The sequence below is a fragment of the Cervus elaphus genome, chromosome 27 (assembly GCF_910594005.1).
Source record: "Cervus elaphus chromosome 27, mCerEla1.1, whole genome shotgun sequence".
NCBI classification, from domain to species: domain Eukaryota; kingdom Metazoa; phylum Chordata; class Mammalia; order Artiodactyla; family Cervidae; genus Cervus; species Cervus elaphus.
The window spans coordinates 21,751,546-21,772,006 of record NC_057841.1 but is presented as its reverse complement, the minus strand read 5'-3'; the positions used below and the strand labels follow the sequence as shown (position 1 = coordinate 21,772,006).

At 37.8% G+C, this 20,461-nt stretch overlaps 1 long non-coding RNA gene across 1 annotated transcript; it reads left to right on the top strand.

Moving 5' to 3' along the window:
- The first annotated feature begins 2,128 nt into the window (after positions 1-2,128).
- On the top strand, positions 2,129-14,630 carry LOC122684712. Its single transcript, XR_006338130.1, has 3 exons — positions 2,129-2,139; positions 12,743-12,745; positions 14,471-14,630. It is a non-coding gene; the product is annotated as an uncharacterized LOC122684712 (long non-coding RNA).
- The last annotated feature ends 5,831 nt before the right edge of the window (positions 14,631-20,461 follow it).

Here is a 20,461-nt window from a genome sequence, read left to right as displayed (position 1 = left end):
TAAGTCATTTATATAACTTCTGTAATTTCTCTTATAGACTAGTAAACCTTATTTGTTAGTGTCTTTTCAAATTCTTGTACCCAAAACCTAAAAAGCAGAAAATGCCACAGCAATGAATAAGTATCAATAGATTCTTTTTTGCATGAATTTATAAAATCTGCAAAAATAACACAGAATTTTTGTGCCTGTAAATAAATGAGATTGTTTGGTCATTAAGTTGTGTCTGAATATTTGCAACCTCAGGGACTGCAGCATGCTAGGTCTCCCTGTTCTTCACTATCTCTCAGAATTTGCTCAAATTCATGAATATTCATTTACCAGAGAAGGGTCTGGTATTCCCATCTCTTCAAGAATTTTCCAGTTTGTTGTAATCCATACAGTCAAAAGTTTTAGGGTAGTTAATTAAGCAGAAGTAGGTGTTTTTCTAGAATTGCCTTGCTTTCTCTATGATTCAATGAATGTTGGCAATTTGGTCTCTGCTTCCTCTGCCTTTTCTAAACCCAGCTTGTACATCTGGAGGTTCTTAGTTCATGTACTGCTGAAGCCTAGCTTGAAGGATTTTGAACATTACCTTGCTAAGATGTGAAATGAGTACAATTGTGGAGTAGTTTGAACATTCTTTGGCATTGCTATTCTTTGAGATTGGAATGGAAACTGACCTTTTCTAGTCCAGTGGCCACTGCTGAGTTTTTCAAGTTTACTGACTTATTGAGGGCAGCACTTTAGCAGCATCATGTTTTAGGGTTTTAAATAGCACAGCTGAAATTCCATCACTTCCACTAGTTTTGTTCATAGCAATGCTTCCTAAGGTCCACTTGAATTTACACTCCAGTATGTCGGGCTCTAGATGAGTGACCACACCATCATGGTTATCTGGGACATTAAGACATTTTTGGTATAGTTTTTCTGTGTGTTCTTGCCCTTGCCACCTCTTCTTAATCACTTATGCTTCTGTTGGATTCTTAGAATTTCTATCCTTTATTATGTCCATAATTGCATGAAATATTCCCTTGATATCTCCAATTTTCTTAAAGAGATCTGTAGTCTTTTCTATTGTTTTCCTCTATTTGTTTGCATTATTCACCTAAGAAGTCTTTCTTGTCTCTCCTTGCTATTTTCTGGAACTCTGCTTTCATTTGGGTGCATCTTTCTTTTTCTCCCTTCCCTTTCACTTCTCTTCTTTTCTCAGCTAATTGTAAAGCCTCCTGAGACAACCACTTTGACTTTTTGCATTTCTTTTTCTTTGGGATGGCTTTGGTCACTGTCTTCTGTACAATGTTACAAAACTCTGTCCATAGTTATTCAAGCACTCTATCAGATCTAATCCCTTGAATATATTCATCACTTCTATTGTAAATCTTAAAGGATTTGATTTAGATTACACCTGAATGGCCTAGTGGTTTTCCCTACTTTCTTCAATTTTAGTCTAAATTTTCCAATAAGGAGTTCATGATCTGAGCCACAGTCAGCTCCAGATCTTGTTTTTGCTGATTGTATAGAGTTTCTCCATCTTTGGATTCACAGAATATAATCCATCTGATTTTGATATTAACCATCTGGTAATGTCCACGTGTAGAGTCTTCTCTTCTGTTGTTGGAGGAGAACATTTGCTTTGACCAGTGTGTTCTTTTGATGAAGCTCTGGTAGCCTACACCTTGCTTCATTTTTTACACCAAAACCAAACTTGGCTGTTATTCCAGATATCTCTTGACTTCCTACTCTTTCATCCCAATCCCCTATGATGAAAAGGACATCTGCTTTTGGTGTTAGTTCTAGGAGGCTTTTTAGATCTTCATAGAACCATTCAACTTCATCTTCTTTGGCATTAGTGCTTGGGGCATAGACTCAAATTACTCTGATGCTGAATGGTTCACCTTAGAAATGAACTGAGACCATCTGTCATTTTTTTTTTTTTTTTTTTAGATCAATGAATAGAGTATGTGAACCATTTTTTGTTTTACTCTAACATTTCTTAATTTGATTCTGGTTTAAACTCTCTCTTAGAGCAACAGCAAGTCCAGTTGCTAGAATCAAGTGTCCATTCAACTACAGTGATAGTTTTAGGGATTTAAACACATAGCCTAGTATTTTAACCCCTTGAATAACAAGTAAAAACTACAAACTTGAGCAAGCTGGGCTGTCTGCACATTTATTCTTCTCACCACTGCCATTAATCTGGAGGTGTTTTACAAGGGTCTTATTTCTCCTTGATCTATCACTCTCTTGTGAGTCAGATATAGTCATGCTCATTACCAGAGTTTGAATTAGCCTCTTCCTGCCCATGTCCCTATAAAAGAACGTGTAACACAGGCCTATTCAGTATCCCTGCTCTATCTCATTGGTCCCAGGAAACAGTTTTAAGGATGAGAACACTAGCCATGTCAGGCCAGAAACCTACATGGGCTTGCGCACCACATATTGGAAAAATGTTTTTCTTTCTCAAGTGTTACTATTATGATAACACAAATCTGAAACCACCTGTGATATTCTTTGTAACCATTCAGGGCTAGACTACATGGGAATGAACCTAACATACTGGATGATAATGCTAACAGATGGAAGTGGGACAGAGAGAATGAGTCTGTAAGTCATAAACACCCCTGAGTCTAGAACCATCTAGAGATGATTATGTAATTATATAAATGGAGAGGGAGGTTTGACAGAAGGTTTTCTATAAATGATTTACCATTTCCTTCTCCAGGGGATCTTCCCAACCCAGGGATTGAACCCAGCTCTCCTGCATTGGAGGCAGACGCTTTAACTTCTGAGACACCAGGGAAGCCCTATAAATGATTAAATACTAAATATTTTAGTTTTGATGGCCAGGTGGTCTCTGTCTTGATTATTCAATTCAGCTCGTATAGTGTGAGAAGTCAAAGGCAATACATAAAGGAATGATTGTGCCTTTGTTCCAATAAAATTTATTTATAAAAAAGAGATAGTGGCTGCTGGCCATAGTTTTCTTAAATAAATTTAAGAAAATAAATTAATAAATAATTTAAATAAATAATATTTATATTATATATAATAATATAATAATAATAAATAATAAATAAATAATAATAAACTTAAGTAAAATAATACATTCTTTTTTTTTTTTCCTTTAGTTAGAATTAAATATATGTCATTCGCTGTCATAAGATGTTGAACTCAGAGAAAAACTTTCAGTGTCGTATTTGCGGAAAGTGTATCTTCCATGAATATCTTCTGTAGACACTCAACCTGCCTTTCCTGCCCTATTTCCTGCTCTTTTTTGAGTAAATGCAGCATCATAATGGGAGTAAGATAAAAGTGAGATTGTGGTTCAGGGAGGGGACTAGTAATCTCTCCATTTAAAAAGCCTTGCCCTTGCAGTGGAAAAAAAAAAAAAAAAACCCTGCTTTGTTCTCTGACTTAATTTCCTGGGTCTCTGAGGGGGATGCTTTCTCCCCATTTTATTTCCAGGGGATCAGCTGCTCCACTGAAGGAAGTGAACAACAGGAGAGCTGCCTATTATTTTCTCAGCCCAGCTCAATTGTCTTTGTACTTAATGCCAAATCTTTTCAGATAACAGCAAAAGATTTTCTGTCAGTTGAATTTTGGGGTATAGTGAGTTTTCACCACAAAAACTATGTTCTTCTGTCTTCTTCTTTTGAAAGCGTTTCACCAGAAAATGTAGAGTACCTGCATTTTGAGCTGCTGGTCCAGTACTGTTTTGGACTGGGGCTTTGTTCAATATAATGAAATAAACACACCACACAGCTTTGGGGCATTTTTCTTTTTAGTCTGAAGTTATGGAAAATAGCTTCCTTGGTGACTCAGTAGGTAGAGAATCCGCCTGCAATGCAAGAGACCCGGCTTTGATCCCTGTGTCGAGAAGATCCTCTGGAGAAGGGAATGGCAAACTCAGTCCAGCATTCTTGCCTGGAAAATCTCACAGACAGAGGAGCCTGGCAGGCTACAGTCCATGGGGTTGCAAAGAGTCGGACACAACTGAACACACATACCATCATACGGAAAATAAAAGAGAGATGGAAGGGCAGACTCTGGAAGTAATTTCACTTTCCCAGAAGCCCCTGTGTCCCTCCAAAATTTCAGCAAATATACTAGAGAGTCTGATCCAGAAATAAGTGCTGGGACGAGTAATTCAAGCATATATGTATGTATATGAGGTATTAATCTTAATCTGGGGAGTGGAAATAAAAGAAGAGGCATTAATCAGAACTCTAATCAGTGAATTCTACAATAAGGTGGATCTCACCATATTTAGTTAGAAAAGCTCACATTGAGGCAATATCCAGGTAGTCACCATTTTCATACTGATTATATCAGGAAAAATGAGGGTAATGATTCAGATTTGGCAGCTGTGGTGTTCTCTTGTAAGAGAAACTAATAAAGGAACACTAAATCTTGATATACTTATCACATTTGGGCTGTCAGGAGTATATAATCTTCTCCAAAGTTTCTTGGATTTGTTCAGTGTAGCATATTTCATCAGGAAGAAAAGTCCCCCTCACCCCGCCTTTTGGAGCATTGCCTAAAGGAACAAACCTACATCTTCCCCAATTGTTGCATTTATTAAGTGCTTAAAAAAAAAAAAATCAAACATACATACATGCATATCAATTCACTTGGGGACAAAGCAAATTCCACATTTGTGGAAATGTTTGTAAGACATTTATTTATATGTAAAAGTATATGTTTTTAACCCATTACACATTGTCAACATTCCTTCTGATCTCAGACTGAGAGAATAAAACAAGTGAACAGGCAAAGAACACTTTGCATCTAAAGTGCAATACAGAAAAAGAAGTGCAGTACAGATAAATAGAGGTAAACACGTACACGTGTGTTTGCATGCACCCACACGTGTTCAGATAATTCCTACCTAAAGCTGAAATGGATGCAGACAACTATGGTCAGTTTTACCTTCAACTGTGAGCTAGCTCAGTTTACCAAGGACTGGGGAAGACAGAACATTATGAGGAACCATAGATACTATTGTCCCTGTGGGTGGACTTGCGGTGCGATTAATGGAACTGCTAAAGGTATCTCTTCTAACAACACAAAGGGAATGGAGTAAGGAGTACCTTTTATTTCAGTGCTCTTTCCCGTTTCAGGACATCTTCTGGATGCGAAGCCAAGGGTCGTCACATCACTGCACGTGCTCTCTCTGCGGTAACTAGATGCCCCGGGACATTTTACAATGCGCTCACCCTCAGGAGTCCAGCGGTGCTCCGCTGTCCACCTCCTCGAGCTTCTTCGGTGTTTTGTTTTGTTTTGTTTTTCTTTTACAGCATTTGATTTCGGAAAGAAATCATCTGAAGGTATTTCTTCTTAAAAATATCATGGTTTGGGGCTGGGCAGGGCGTGACTATGATGAAATTAGCGCAGGGGCTATGGGGCTGGCCCTGCTGGGCTCCACCCGGCGGCCCTGGGCCTGGCGCCGCCCTCCGCTTGCCGGGAGGTCCCGTGGCCACTGCCCATCTACGTGCTGGTGTCCGCTGACTGCTGTGCCCTGGGCACTGTGGGCTACCGCGTGGCCAATTTGCACGGCTGCGAGGAGGCCGCCCTCGAGCTGCAGAGCCAAATCCAGGACCCTGGAACTGACTTGACCTGCGAGGGGATGTGCTCCTAGCACCCTAACTCCATTCTCACCTGGACAGCCTGCTTTTCCATCCCCGATTTAAGCGCCAGTATATTCTCTGGTGTTTCCATTAGGGTCTATGTGCTCTTTGAATTCTTCCCAGTCAATATTGTATTCTATAAAAAGAGTGATTTTGAGGAAAAAAATTTCAATATCTTTGGATTAATGTAAGACTATTAGCATGAATATGTATGTATTTTATGCACACTGTTGGGAAACGAATTCTTAAAGATGTTGACTTCTTTGTAGAGTCCGAAGAAATCTACCAAATATTAGTGACTTTCTGAACAGAGAATGTGAGCTTCAAGTGAGTAAGCTTAGTTTTGAGGTTTACTATTTCCCCACCAATAGCTTGGACAGTAGAAGTGAATACCTGAATCCAGTTTATCACTATTATTTCTAAATCTGTATTTATTTGGCTGCATCGGGTCTTAGTTGCATGCATGGGCTCTTCATTGTGGCAAGGGGCTTCTGTAGTTGCAGCTTGGGCTTCTGTCAGTAGTTGCAGTGTGTGGGCTTAATTGCCCAGATCCCATGTGGGGCCTTTGTTTGCCCAGCTAGAGATCAAAGCCATGTGGTCCTGTGCTGGCGATGGATTCTTAACCACTGGACCACCAGAGAAGTCCCCCATTTCTCTTTAAGTCTGAAAATGAAAGACAGTATATGCCCTATGTACCACACTTGATTATCATAAATAAAATCAGAGAATGAGATAATTCATTGTGTATTGGGCTACAAGAATTTTCACTGGAATAATGATTATTATTATTTTTTTTTTTTTCCCTCACAGAGCTCAGTTCATTGACCATCTTTCTGTTTCACAAAAGTCACAAGAACAATTTTAGAGTCCTAAAGAGGGTTTTGTGTTTTTTTTTTTTCCCCGTACAGTACACTCTTCTCACAGATATATGCATACTTTTTCCATCTCGCTACACAAATTTGTTCCTGATCAACATCTAAAATTGCCTCATTGTTCTTATCTTCATTCCAGTACGTTTCCTCGCCATGTTTTATTTTCATTGCTAACACGTATCATTGTCTGATGTTATATATTTTTCTACATGTATTTTATCTCCCTAAATTGACTTTCTTGTAATAACTGCTATAACTCGTATTTTAGAATAATGAAGTCCATTAACCTGTAGAATAATCATATTCTAAAAGATTGACTCATATAAAAAAAATAAAATTTTAGTCTTTATTACTGTAGGATAAAAATCTAGATTTATGCCCAATGGTGCCTACAAACATTCTTTACATCAAAGTGCTTGACCAACAACGTGTAAGCTTGGCCTTACACTTCAGAGATGCTTGACTTCTTTCCTTTAGCTGGGATTCATCCCTGCTAAACTCATAGTTTGAAAAAAATCTGTCAAATGTCTAAGGAAATGTTCACCATATATGGTCTTGCTGTTAACAGTTTCAGTCCAGATACTTAAATTATGTATTTATTTGTTTTAGCTGGAAGATATAGGCATCAGCAGAAATGTTTTTGAGTTTTTAGAGCTCTAAGCATGTAAGCCATTTTCACTGTATTCAATGCTTGTAGTTTTGTCAGTGGTATGCCTCTCACCAGTGACAAGAAAGTGAATTCAATCCACTGCTCTTAGAATGAAATGGCATTAATTAATTAATCTAGATTCTCTGTCACTATTGTTCCTTTGTCTACTTTAGCATTATAACTGGAAACTTTTATGGAAAAACACCACTGTATACTTTTTCATTCCTTAATTAAATAATTTTATTGCTTCTTCTTTGAAACCTTGCAATAGAGGAAAAATAGGAAAGTCAAATATTGGTTACAATTTAGAGAATAAAGAAATGCTGTGATTACTATCTCCATTGTTGAATTTAATGGCATAACAAAGTATTTGAGTAGATTTTATCTGAAAGTAGATAGTGAATAGCCAAAGAACAAACAAAAATTGGAGAACAACACTTCTTCTTCAATTGTTCTTGCCCTTGTTCTTAATGCATAGTCAGTCTTATTTTTATTGAATTATTCTCCTAATACATTTTGCAATAAGGATAAGGACCAACAGTGAACCCTCTTTCCAAAGAAATGAAAATGAGAACTTGGCATACAGAGCAGTCAGAGTAGCAGATGCTATGAGTGTATTTGTGCATAAAGTGCCTGCTAAGTGTTTGAAACAGACTTTGTGAATAATACAATAAAGAATAGTCCTCTAGAATTTCACTTGGAAATTAAGGCTTAAAAGCAAATAAGATTGTTGTTCTCCTTGGGGGATAAATTCATCTAGTAGAGTTGAATATTTTAGGTAGAAAAGTAGTGGTACAGACATGTACTCGTGGCTTTTGAAGTCTTAACATAAAATTAGCATCCTTTAATCTCTATTGGCTCAATAAATGGTGTTGGAGAAGACTCTTGAGAGTCCCTTGGACTGCAAGGAGATCCAACCAGTCCGTCCTAAAGGAAATAAGTCCTGAATTTTCATTGGAAGGACTGACGTTGAAGCTGAATCTCCAATAGTTTGGCCACCTGATGCAAAGAGCTGACTCATTTGAAAAGACCCTTGCTGTGAAAGATTGAAGGCGGGAGGAGAAGGGGACGACAGAGGATGAGAGGGTTGGATGGCATCACTGACTCAATAGACGTGAGTTTGAGTAAACTCCGGGAGTTGGTGATGGACAGGGAGGCCTGGAGTGCTGCAGGTCATGGGGTCGAAAAGAGTCGGACATGAGTGAGTGACTGAACTTAACTGTTTCAATAAAGGACTTTAGATATGTGCCTGGTGAGGTTTGCAATGTATCACAGAATGTAGGGTCATTTTACTTCTCTGGCAGTGTCACCAGCTATAAGTATTAAAAATAATAAAACTATAACCATTTGTATACCATTTCCATAATTATATATGACACCTACAACCTGAGTTTATCAACAAAAATGGAGATTTTGTTATCAGATTATGGATGTAGTTAGGGATTAAATATTTCAAAAATGTCAGAATGACAGCAGTGTTTGGAGCAACTAGTATTTGTGCCGGTCCACCTTTTATTGGGGCTTCCCTGCTGGCTCAGAGGGTAAAGCGTCTGCCTACAATGTGGGAGACCTGGGTTGGATCCCTGGGACGGGAAGATCCCCTGGAGAAGGAAATGGCAACCCACTCCAGTATTCTTGCCTGGAAAATCCCATGGATGGAGGATCCTGGTAGGCTACAGTCCATGGGGTCGCAAAGAGTCGGACACGACTGAGAGACTTCACACACACAAAAAAAAACTTTTAAGTCATTTGGTATTTTTTATTTCATTCCTCCTCACAACATCCCTGAAAGGTGATGATAAACCATATCCTTCCCATTTGCCACCTAGAGAAACAGAGGCACGCAGAGGGGAAAGCAAACTATACCGAGAATACCCAGAAACTGAGTCAAATAGTAAAATGAAAGTTATGTTTTATTTTATAGCCCAGGTTGTTGTGTATAGTTACAATTCATTCCCTTTTTTCCCTACATTCTAAGCTGGCCTGTTACATTTTAAGGGTAGATTTGAGGAGGCTGTTGTTTTTAATACAATTTTGCTTTGTTTGATACTTATGTGTTTAATCATTATTGCTGCTGGCTATTGTTCCTTTTCATGTATTTTAATACTTTAGTCAATGGGAATTTTATTGGTACTTGTACCCTGAGGCTATTGAAAGTGGAGGGTATATTTATTTTATAAATATACAATGGAAATAAGAAAAAGTGAAACAAGTGGACATGGAGACCATGTGGGTAGTAAAGTGATAACGTCTTTCAAGGGCTAAGTGAAGAGGTAGGGTCTTCCCTGATGAGAGTTTGCACAAAACTACCTGAATTGAAGATGCTGGTTCAATGTCTGTGCACTGTTTTCCAGCTAAAACGTTTATTTCTTTATCCTGCTTCTTCAATAAACATTTCAAATTCAAATTTCCTATCAGACATTAATTGGAATCACAGTAATTTATTAAATATCTTGACTATATATTGCTAGCATATGCTGTATACTTGACTGTTTATTTTTTACTTTATATTAAATGTAGTACCTACATTTATGCAGACTTATAGTTACCTTTGTTTGTTTCATGTCTAATTCTACATTTAATTTTCTAAACATATACTTGTCTCTTTTTACCTGAATAGATTTCAGAATCTAGAAAACAGCTGTCATGCCGGATAACTTCTTTGAAACATCTCCCAAGAAGTGATATATCCTGTAACTTCTTGATAAATACTTGTGGGATTAACGGGGGACAGTGTATAAATCTAATATTTTAAAAGAAAGACTAAATTGTTCATTTATCATTGAAATAGTTTCCTTGTTTTCCAGTAATATTTTCAATAAACATAGAAACTGGGCAATCGTCCATGCTCATTTCAACCTCTTTGCCATATTTTGCAAAAGTCTCAGTTCTTATATTCTGGTTCTAATAAAGACAATCCCAAACTGAAAAATTCTTGCCATCTACTTTATGACCATAGGACAGAGGGCTAGGGGTTGCTGAAGAAACCTAACCCTAACATATCAAATGCCTAAATATGTTCTGGGGTCATCTTACCTAAATCTAAATACATGTAGGAACAACCATTAATGTTCTAAATTTTAGTTTATTTTTCCCAACTCTTCCCTCCCTGCCCCCATCAACTGTTGAGAGAAAAAAAGAGAGATGCAATTATTTCTTAGGACTTTTTAAAGATAAGGATTATCTGATTTCTTCCTAATGATTAAATTGATGGAAGTAAAAAGGTTAAATGTTTGGTGGAGCTGACCTTCAAATGAAGAAAGTTACCACCCTTTCTCAATTGTGCTGAAAGTTGCATTTCTTTTAATGACTCCACTTAGAGCAGCAGGAAGCAAAGTGATCATCACAAGCAGGTACTTAGACAAGAGTGAGAGGTTGGATGTGGACTGCTCTATTAAAACATCCACGTCTAAACAGGGCTTCCTGGAGCTTAAGTGCCCATTGCTGCAGAAGCTAGGATGCCATCTGTGAGTGCACAACAAAGCTCATAGTCTATCTAATGAGAGGAACTGCATCAAGGAGAGGTTCTTAAATAGATGAAAGATCCAAGGCATCTAATGGACAATTAGTTAACTTCATTCTTCAGAGTTTTTAAGCATCTGATAAATGGAGAAATAAAGAAAAAATGCTCCAAGGGAAACACCGAAGGGAATTAAAAGCAGTCTAAGAGGAAATGACTTTCAGGTTTTCTAAATTTTCAATATCATTCTGTGTTTGAAAGTAAAACAGTGATTATAGCCATTTTTCCCCTTTGTTTAAAATTGTGAGGTCTATGGCCAATACCATATGTATGTGATTAGAACATATGCCGGACTGTTGTTTGGAAATATATATATTACAGTTAGTACATTCCAAGCACTGTCAAATTTCATGAAATAATAACCAATAATGCTTTATCTGCAGTGGATCTTAGGGTTACCTGCTAAATTTTGTTATTTAGCAGATGGTGAAACTAAAGTTCAAGAGTTTAAGTGTCTTCTTTTTTTTTTTTTCTAGAAGTCAGTTTAAAATTATTTGTTTAATATTTTGTCTCTCCATCACACTGTTAACTTTAAGAGTTTAGGAAGACAAATACAATGATGGTATTCTAAGTTTTGTCTATGTAAATTAATTTATATTGTTTTAAGGTAAACTATCATCAATGAGTTCTAATTTCTTGCTTCACACTAGACTAAGCTGCTTTAGTTCAGTTCAGTTCAGTTGCTCAGTTGTGTCCAACTCTTTGCGACCCCATGAACCGCAGCACGCCAGGCCTCCCTGTCCATCACCAACTCCCGGAGTCCACCCAAACCCATGTCCATTGAGTCATCCAACCATCTCATCCTCTGTCATCCCCTTCTCCTCCTGCCCTCAATCTTTCCCAGCATCAGGGTCTTTTTAAATGAGTCAGCTCTTCACATTAGGTGGCCAAAGTATTGGAGTTTCATCTTCAACATCAGTCCTTCCAATGAACACGCAGGACTGATCTCCTTTAGGATGGACTGGTTGGATCTCCTTGCAGTCCAAGGGACTCTGAAGAGTCTTCTCCAACACCACAGTTCAAAAGCGTCAATTCTTTGGCACTCAGCCTTCTTTATAGTCCAACTCTCACATCCATACATGACCACTGGAAAAACCACAGCCTTGACTAGATGGACCTTTGTTGACAAAGTAATGTCTCTGCTTTTTAATATGCTGTCTAGGTTGGTCATAACTTTCAAAGAAAATATGTAGCATATACTTGTCCTCAAGGAATGAATATCTAGTTGGGAGAGAAAGATTCAGATACAAAATGATAGAATGCAATATATGAAGATATCAGCATGCTTAATATGGATAATAAGTGCTCTCAGTGGCCCAGAAAGGAGAGGTGACCATGAGCCAGCCTAAATGAGGGCAAGTTCTCTCTAAATGGCCAATTAGCACTTGATAGTACAGAAGATGGTAGACTTTAGCCGTTGATTGCAGAACTGGGACATATGGGTGTGTGGTATTAGTTAGATTGTCTTAAATATAGGATAGTTAAGCATTGTCTCAATTTGTTTAGGGGTCAGCTAGAATTACTTTTCTTATTTAGAAACTTGAGATTTGAGTCACTGGATCCAACATCAAATGAGGGTTAATACTGATATCAACAGCAATCACAGCATTGTTATTTTATTTCTTCCCTTTTTAGATTCTTAACACAATCCCATGAGTTAGGAATTTTTTCACATTATAAATGAGAGAATCGAGACACAGAGAAAAGCAGATTGATTTCAGGAATGTGTGGCTCAAAACCACAGGATCTTAATTGTTAAATTTTATTCAGAAAAAAATTTTAAGCTTCAAGAAACCATCATTGTTTATGAAGCTAAGATCAAATATTAAAATACAAGTTAGCCTCATTATCATGAGTTTTTTCCCCACTGTGAACAGGACAGATCCCTCCCCAAACTTAAAATTTTCCCAAGAGTTTAAGATTTTATTACTAATATAGGAATATGCTCTATTAATGTCTCCTTTCAGCTCAGCCCCAGAGGTTGGTATTGATGGTGGCCGCTCCTAAATCTGGAGACAGCAATAAGCCCTGGAGAACTGTGTCTGTCATTTAAAAAGTTGCCATCTGTCTTTTTTTGATATCTGCTGTGCTGTAGTAAGTCACAGTATTTCCCTATCCTTTCAATGACAGCTCATGGTAAGATAAACTCACCATGATAAGATAAATGGCAACTTTTTAATGAAAACCACTATGTGTGAGCTGCTTGGTTAGGTTACAGTTCTTCAAAGTGCATCTCATACCTTATCCTCTAATATCAAAACCAATGACCTATTCTTCAAAGGATTTTCTTTTCAGTTCTATAACTTACATAATTTACTAAGTCCCCCTACCCTTTTTTTTATATCCTCTCAGAATGAGACCTTGAGTGACCCTGTAACTTTAACTTCTTATACCAATTTTTTTAGGAAGTGTTTGTTGAGAAGATAAAGGCATATTTTTTACACTGTTTTGAAAATCACATTTGAGTAAGGTGGGTGAAGTAAGTAGAATGAATCATTTTTATTTATTTGAATCACTTGTCTCCTCATAAATATAAAAGCACTTTAAATAGTGACAAGACCTGGATCTAAACCTGGTTCTAATTCATCATATCTATCCTACAACCAGCTGGACCACCGTTCCTCTGTCTCTGACTGCTGACCTGTCAGATAGGGATGCTCAGTACAACTTGGTCTAAAACTGATATGGATTCCACATCAATGAGAGGTGCTAAATGGCCACAGAGACATCTCTTTGATGTCCAAACTTATTGCTATGGTTTTCCTGGACATTTTTTAGTGTAGAAGTGAAAAAATGACTTCATACAATATAGATCTTTATACAATGATCAGGGCTTCCCAAATGATGCTAGTGGTAAAGAACGTGCCTGCCAGTACAGGAGACATAAGAGACAAGGGTTCAATCCTTGGGACAGGAAGATGTCCTGGAAGAGGACATGACAATCTGCTCCAGTATTCTTGTCTGGAGAATCTCATGGACAGAGGAGCCTGGTGGTAGACAGAGTGCTGCACAAAGGCTTATAATATTTAATAGGAGGCAGTGACTAAAACCATCCCAAAGTGGCAAAAAGTACAAAAATGCAAAGTAGTTGTTGGAGGAGGCTTTACAAATAGCTGCAGGAAGAAGAAAAATTGAAAAGCAAGGAAGAAAAGGAAAGATATACCCAACTGAATGTAGAGTTCCAGAGAATGGCAAGGAGAGATAAGAAGGCCTTCATTAAAATGGACAATGAAAAGAAATAGAGGAAAACAAAAGATTGGGAAAGTCTAGAGATTTCTTCAAGAAAATTGGAGGTATCAAGGGAATATTTCATTCAAGGATAGGTAAGGTAAAGGGTGATAAAGAACAAAAAAAATAAGGACCTATAGAAGCAGAAGAAATTAAGAAGAGGTGGCAAGAATACGCACGCAGAAGAACTATACAAAAGACATCTTAATGACCTGGATAAACACAATAGTGTAATCGCTCATCAGGAGCCAGATATTCTGGAGTGTGAAGTCAAGTGGGCCTTAGGAAACATTACTACCAACAAAACTAGTGGAGGTGATCGAATTCCAGCTGAGCTATTTAAAATCCTAAAAGGAGATGATGTTAAAATGCTGCACTCAATATGTCAGCAAATTTGGAAAACGCAGCAGTAGCCATAGCACTGGAAAATGTCAGTTTTCATTCCAATTCCAAACAAGGGTAATGCCAAAGGATGTTGAAACTACTGTACAACTGCACTCCTTTCAGATGGAAGTTAGATTTTACTCAAAATCCTTCAACCCAGGCTTCCGTGGTACAAGAACAAAGAAACTCTAGTATTACATGCTGTATTTAGAAAAGGCAGAGGAACCAGAGATCAAGTTGCCAACATTCATTGAATCATGGAAGAAGCAAAGGAACTCCAGGAAAACATCCATTTCTGTTTCACTGACTACACTAAATACTTTGATTGTGTGGATCAAACAAACTGGAACATTCTTAAAGAGACGGAAATACCAGACCACCGTATCTGTCACCTGAGAAACCTGTATGCTTGTCAAGAAGCAATAGTTAGAACTGGACATGGAACAATGCACTGTTTCCAAATTGGGAAAGGAGTATGTCAAGGATATATATTGTCACCAGGTTATTTAACTTAAATTCAGAATATTTAATGTGAAATGCTGGGCAGGATCAATCACAAACTAGAATCAAGATTGCTGGGAGAAATATCAACAACCTCAGATATGTAGATGATATGACTCTAATGACATAAAGTGAAGAGAATCTAAAGAACCTCTTGATGAAGGTAAAAATGAGAGTGAAAAAGTTGGCTCAAAGCTCATTATTCAAAAAACAAAGATCATGACAAAGCTATGGCAAACCAAGATAGCACATCAAAAGGCAGAGACATCACTTTGCCAATAAAAGTCCTTGTAATCAAAGCCAGTTGAGCTATTTTGAACCCTAAAATATGATGCTGTTAAATCAATATGATGCTTCAATCAATATGCAAATTTGGAAAACTCAGTAGTGGCTACAGGACTTGAAAAGGTCAGTTTTCATTCCAATCCCAAAGAAAGGCAATGCCAAAGAATCTTCAGACTACTGCACAATTGCACTCATCTCACATGCTAGCACAGTAATGCCCAAAATTTTCCAAGTGAGGCTTCAATAGTAGGTTAACTGAGCAAATCCAGATGTTCAAGCTGGATATAGAAATGAAAGAGGAACCAGAGATCAAATTACCAATATCTGTTGGGTCATAAGAAAAGCAAGAGAGTTTTAGAAAACCAATTACTTCTGCTTTTCTGACTATGCCAATACATTGACTGTGTGGCTCACAACAAACTATGAAAAATTCTTCGAGAGATGGGAATACCAGACCACCTTATCTGCTTCCTGAGAAATCTGTATGCAAGTCAAGAAGCAACAGTTAGAACTGGACATGGAACAACAGACTAGTTTCAAATTGGGAAAGGAGTATGTCAAGGCTGTATATTGTCACCATGCTTATTTAACTTATATGCAGAGTACATCATACAAAATGCTGGGCTGGATGAAGCATAAGCTGGCATCAAGATTTCCAGGAGAAATATCAATAACCTCAGACATGCAGATGACACCACCCTTATGGCAGAAAGTGAAGAGGAACTAAAGAGACTGTTGATGAAAGTGAAAGAGGAAAGTGAAAAAGCTGTCTTAAAACCCAACATTCAAAATGCTAAGATCATGGCATCCAGTCCCATCACTTCATGGCAAATGGATGGGGAAACAATGGAAACAGGGACAGGCTTTATTTTCTCAGGCTCCAAAATCACTGCAGATGGTCACTGGAGCCATGAAATTAAAATGTGCTTGCTCTTTGGAAGAAAAGCTATGACCAACCTAGACAGCATATTGAAAAGCAGAGACATTACTTTTCCAGTAAAGGTCCATCTAGTCGAAGCTATGGAGAAGCCTGTTGAGAGTCCTTTGGACTGCAAGGAGATGAAACCACTCAATCCTAAAGGAAATCAGCCCTGTATATTCTGAAGCTCCAATATTTTGGCCACCTGATGGGAAGAGCTGATTCACTGGTAAAGACCCTGATGCTGGGAAAGTTTGAAGGAAGGAGGAGAAGGGGATGACAGAGGATGAGATGGTTGGATGGAATCACTGACTCACTGGATGTGAATTTGAGCAAGCTCTGGGAGTTGACTTGAGTGATAGACAGGAAAGCCTTGTCTGCTGCAGTCCATGGGATTGCAAAGAGTCAGACATGACTGGACAACTGAAGTGAACTGAACTGAACTGATGGTTTTTCCAGTAGTCACGTACAGAAGTGAGAGTTGGACCACACAGAAGGCTGAGTTCCAAAGAACAAATGTCTTCTAGTTGTGATGGTAGACATGACCCTTGAGAGTCCCTTGTACTGCAAGGAGATTCAATCCTAAAGGAAATATACTCTGCACATTAATTGAAAGGACTGATGCTGAAGCTGAACTTCCAATACTTTGGCCCTCTGATGTGATGAGCTATCTCATTGGAAAATTCTCTGATGCTGGGAATGACTGAAGGCAGGAGGAGAAGGGGGTGACAGAGGATGAAATGGCTAGATAGCATCACCATCTCACTGGACATGAACCTAAACAAACTCCGGGAGATAGTGTGGGACAGGGAAGCCTAGTGTGCTTCAGTCCATGGGTCATAAAGAGTTGGACACAACTGAGGGATTGAACAATAACAAAGATCTTCTATTATTAAGATAATTGTTAATAATAGTATGGGCTTCCCTGATGGCTCAGCAATAACAGAATCTGCCTGCAATGGAGCAGACAAGAATCCATGGGTTCAGTCGCTGGGTCAGGGAAGATACCCTGGAGAAGGAAATGGCAACCCATCCCAGTATTCTTGCTTGGGAAATCCCACAGACAGAGGGAGCCTGGTGGGCTATAATCCATACAGTCCTAAGAGTCAGATATGACTTAGTGACTAAACTACCATCCCCACCTTAATAATAGAAGATAGAGGCTTTTGAACATTTGGAAGCATTGTGTTTTCAGTATTTCTCTCTAACTCTTCCTCTGTTCTTCTTTCGCTTTCTTCCTCTTTCCCTTTATTACCGATTTTAATTTTTTGTGGGGTGCCAATGGCATGGTACCAAAGGTAGGTCAGTCCTCTTGTAGAAGAAGCAGCTATGTGAGTGACTGAAGATTTGGGCTGTAGTTTTTCACCTCTGCCTGTAATCAGAAGAGGATACTTAACTGTATGACTTGAGTCCTATGTTTTCCCTCTTCCTTTGTGATACAAGAGCACCAGATTATATCAGTTTTGGGAAGGATTGTGAGAATGGAGTGAAATGTATAGATCCTTCGCACAGGAAAAAAAAAAAAAAGCATAATCACAAATTTATGATTATTTTGTATGTAGTCTCAGGTGTGTAAGAACTTCTAGACCATAAGGCAGCCAGATTTAAGTCTATGACTTTGGATGCTACAAAAAGGAGCAGAGGGGCCCAGGTAGGGAAAGAGATGTTTGTTCACATCCTCAGGTGGTTAGTGAAAATCTGCTTTCTTATACTAATAGGTAGCACAAAAAGCTGGCTTCCATAAACCATAAAAGCTGCCCACAGTCGTGCTAGTGTGCTGGAAGAACAGAGACCCAACTCACATTGATTTATAGATCTTGTTGTGTCTCTGCTTAGTCAAGTGTGAATCTGTACTTCTTCCTGAAATACTACAATAGATGTCTCTGACTGTATTTAGTAGTCATTCCTGGAGCATGCAGGGATTAGTTTCGATCGATAGGGACGATGCTCTTTTCTTGGCCATCGTAAGCGTCTGTGGCATTTGGAGCATTGCTATCTAAAAGCAAGTTCTTAGGAGGTCTTCTTTTCACCTTTGCTTAATTAAGCATGCTCAACACCAGAATCCAAAGTCTGATCATCTTATACACCAGTATCTCAAATCTCATCGTAAGCATTGAACTTTATCTTTGCATTTAGAATTCACTAAATGATAAAAAGTTCTTAATCTTTAGAACACAATTATGGGACAATATAGGAGATTAATACCTGACAACAAATTCATGTTTTTAGCTTTTTTTTCCAACCAGATATATGAGAAAATTAGCTCTTTTACCATAAATTTTTTAAATTAACTTACCCTCAGTCAAAAGCTGATGTAAATCACATATTTAAAACAACATTTATGGCTATTTTGCATAACTGGATACCATAGCAGAAGTGACAAATACATGATGGATTTTGACAAACAATTATATTCTCTTGCATAGGATGGTGATGTACTTTTTTTTTTTTTTTTAATGATAAATAGCTGTTTCAAGTAAGGGCAGCAGTAGCTTCCAAGTAACCAAGTAAAATCGTAAAATCTAAGGTGCTAGTTTATGGAAAGAACAATGGGAACATAATTTTTCAAATTCCAGGAAATTATGTTTTTGAAAGATTGATAATTGTGACTGAATAAATGAAAGTATGGATATTTGGGATAACTGGATACTAGTTTATGAAATGTTCATGAAGTTAAGGTTAGTTTTACGGTGTTATGGGTTACAGGGGCACTTTTAATTCCAACAAAGTTTTTTGAAAGGGCATTTTACTAGTTCACAGGAGTACTGGAAAAGAGGCAATGGATAACAGAGAAAATTATTTTCTCATTAGCAAAGTAGTGATAATAACAGTCCAGGCAAAAATTAAAACAAAATACAAACACTGAGGCAATTTTTTTCTTGGAAGAGGTACCTTAAGGGAAGATAGATGTATTCATATTTAGTCCTATTGAAACTGTTATTCACAGAGAAATGTGAAGCCTGGATGCCCTGTCCTCAGGAGAAGCAGCTCCTTTCTCTCAGTCACAGAACTGTGCCCACAGCCTCCTCATTCATGCCACATCTTTCTGTTACCAAGTAAATGCAGCATCATTTCAGAGGGAACGGATGTTAATAAAATTAGTCGGTCACACATTGGAGCATTTATTGAGATCCTCTGGTTGTACATTTCCAGATCACAGTTGAGAAAGAAAACAACCTGTAGACCAATGAGAAAGTGCATCAAAAGCTGCAAGGGCAGCACATTTTTTCTAATATCATCTCTTCTGGGAAACATTACCCTCCTGTGCGCTTCCAGACCATTGATTCCATTCTGAACCCATAAAAAAGACATTATAAATCAAGGAAGGAGGTGCTGGTAGAATACTATGAATGGTTTATAAGTTATTTTGTGGACAAAATTGAGACCATTAGGGCTGCTGAGCAGCTTTCTACCTCTAATCATTTTTTCCATTAACTAAGTTTTTTGCCCACTCTAGAGAGAGCGGCATGATTTTTATAGTAGTATCGTATAGTAGAATTCTAAAGCATCAAACAGGCAGTGCTTACCAATCGCTACCCACTTCATATATCTTGTACAATTGTCAATACCTAATGTGAATACCCTTTCCTTCTGACATTCTCCAGGATATAAACTACTGGTTAGATCTCTCTAATATAATAAAGTGATAGAATGAAAGTGATACAAGATTAAAAAATAGTAGACATTGGTTCCAATCTTAATTCTGCTTCCAGATATTTATATAGCCTTAGGAAAAACTACTTAATGAAACTGAGCCTCAGTTTCCTTCAAGTATAAAGGTAAAGAGGAAGCCCTGTGTATCACACAGGTTTCTAAACAGAAAATAAAAAAATGAGAATGCATATATGGAATGCAAAATTGGAAAACACTTTTGACTAGAAAAGCAACATATAGTAATCATCATTTATTATTTTATCACTTTCATTATCATTTCTGTAGTGTTCTAAATTTCTATTGTCTTATTCCAACGAATTCCATGCATATAATCAGATCATGATCATATATCTAGTTTGTAATGGACACCGATTGTTTCTGTAGTCTAGCAGTCAGCCATCCTCTTCTGAGCAATAGTTCTGTAATTTCTGTCTAGGACCGTGTTTCCTCCCATGTGTCCATAACAGTTCATGTGTTTTCAAAAGTCTTGACTTTACATCAGAGAGATGATATGAATTACATATAAGCCTATCAGTGGTGCATTTATTTGGCTTCAATAAACTTTTCAAGAACTGGCATACAATAACACTTTAACTGGAAATGGTAGAATATCAGTTGGGAAGGATGTAGCCCTGAAAACTACTAGCATCATCCTGTGTCTATATTAGACACATATCTGAGAACACAATCTTCACAGAGGTTGCAAAACTAAACATGAAAGACAAAAGCAGATTTTTATGAGATAGTTTGAAACCCAATGTCAAACTGTGACTCAATCCATTTTTACCCTGTGCTATTCAGTTATATGACCCAGTAAATATCCTTCCTTTTCCTGAGTCAGTT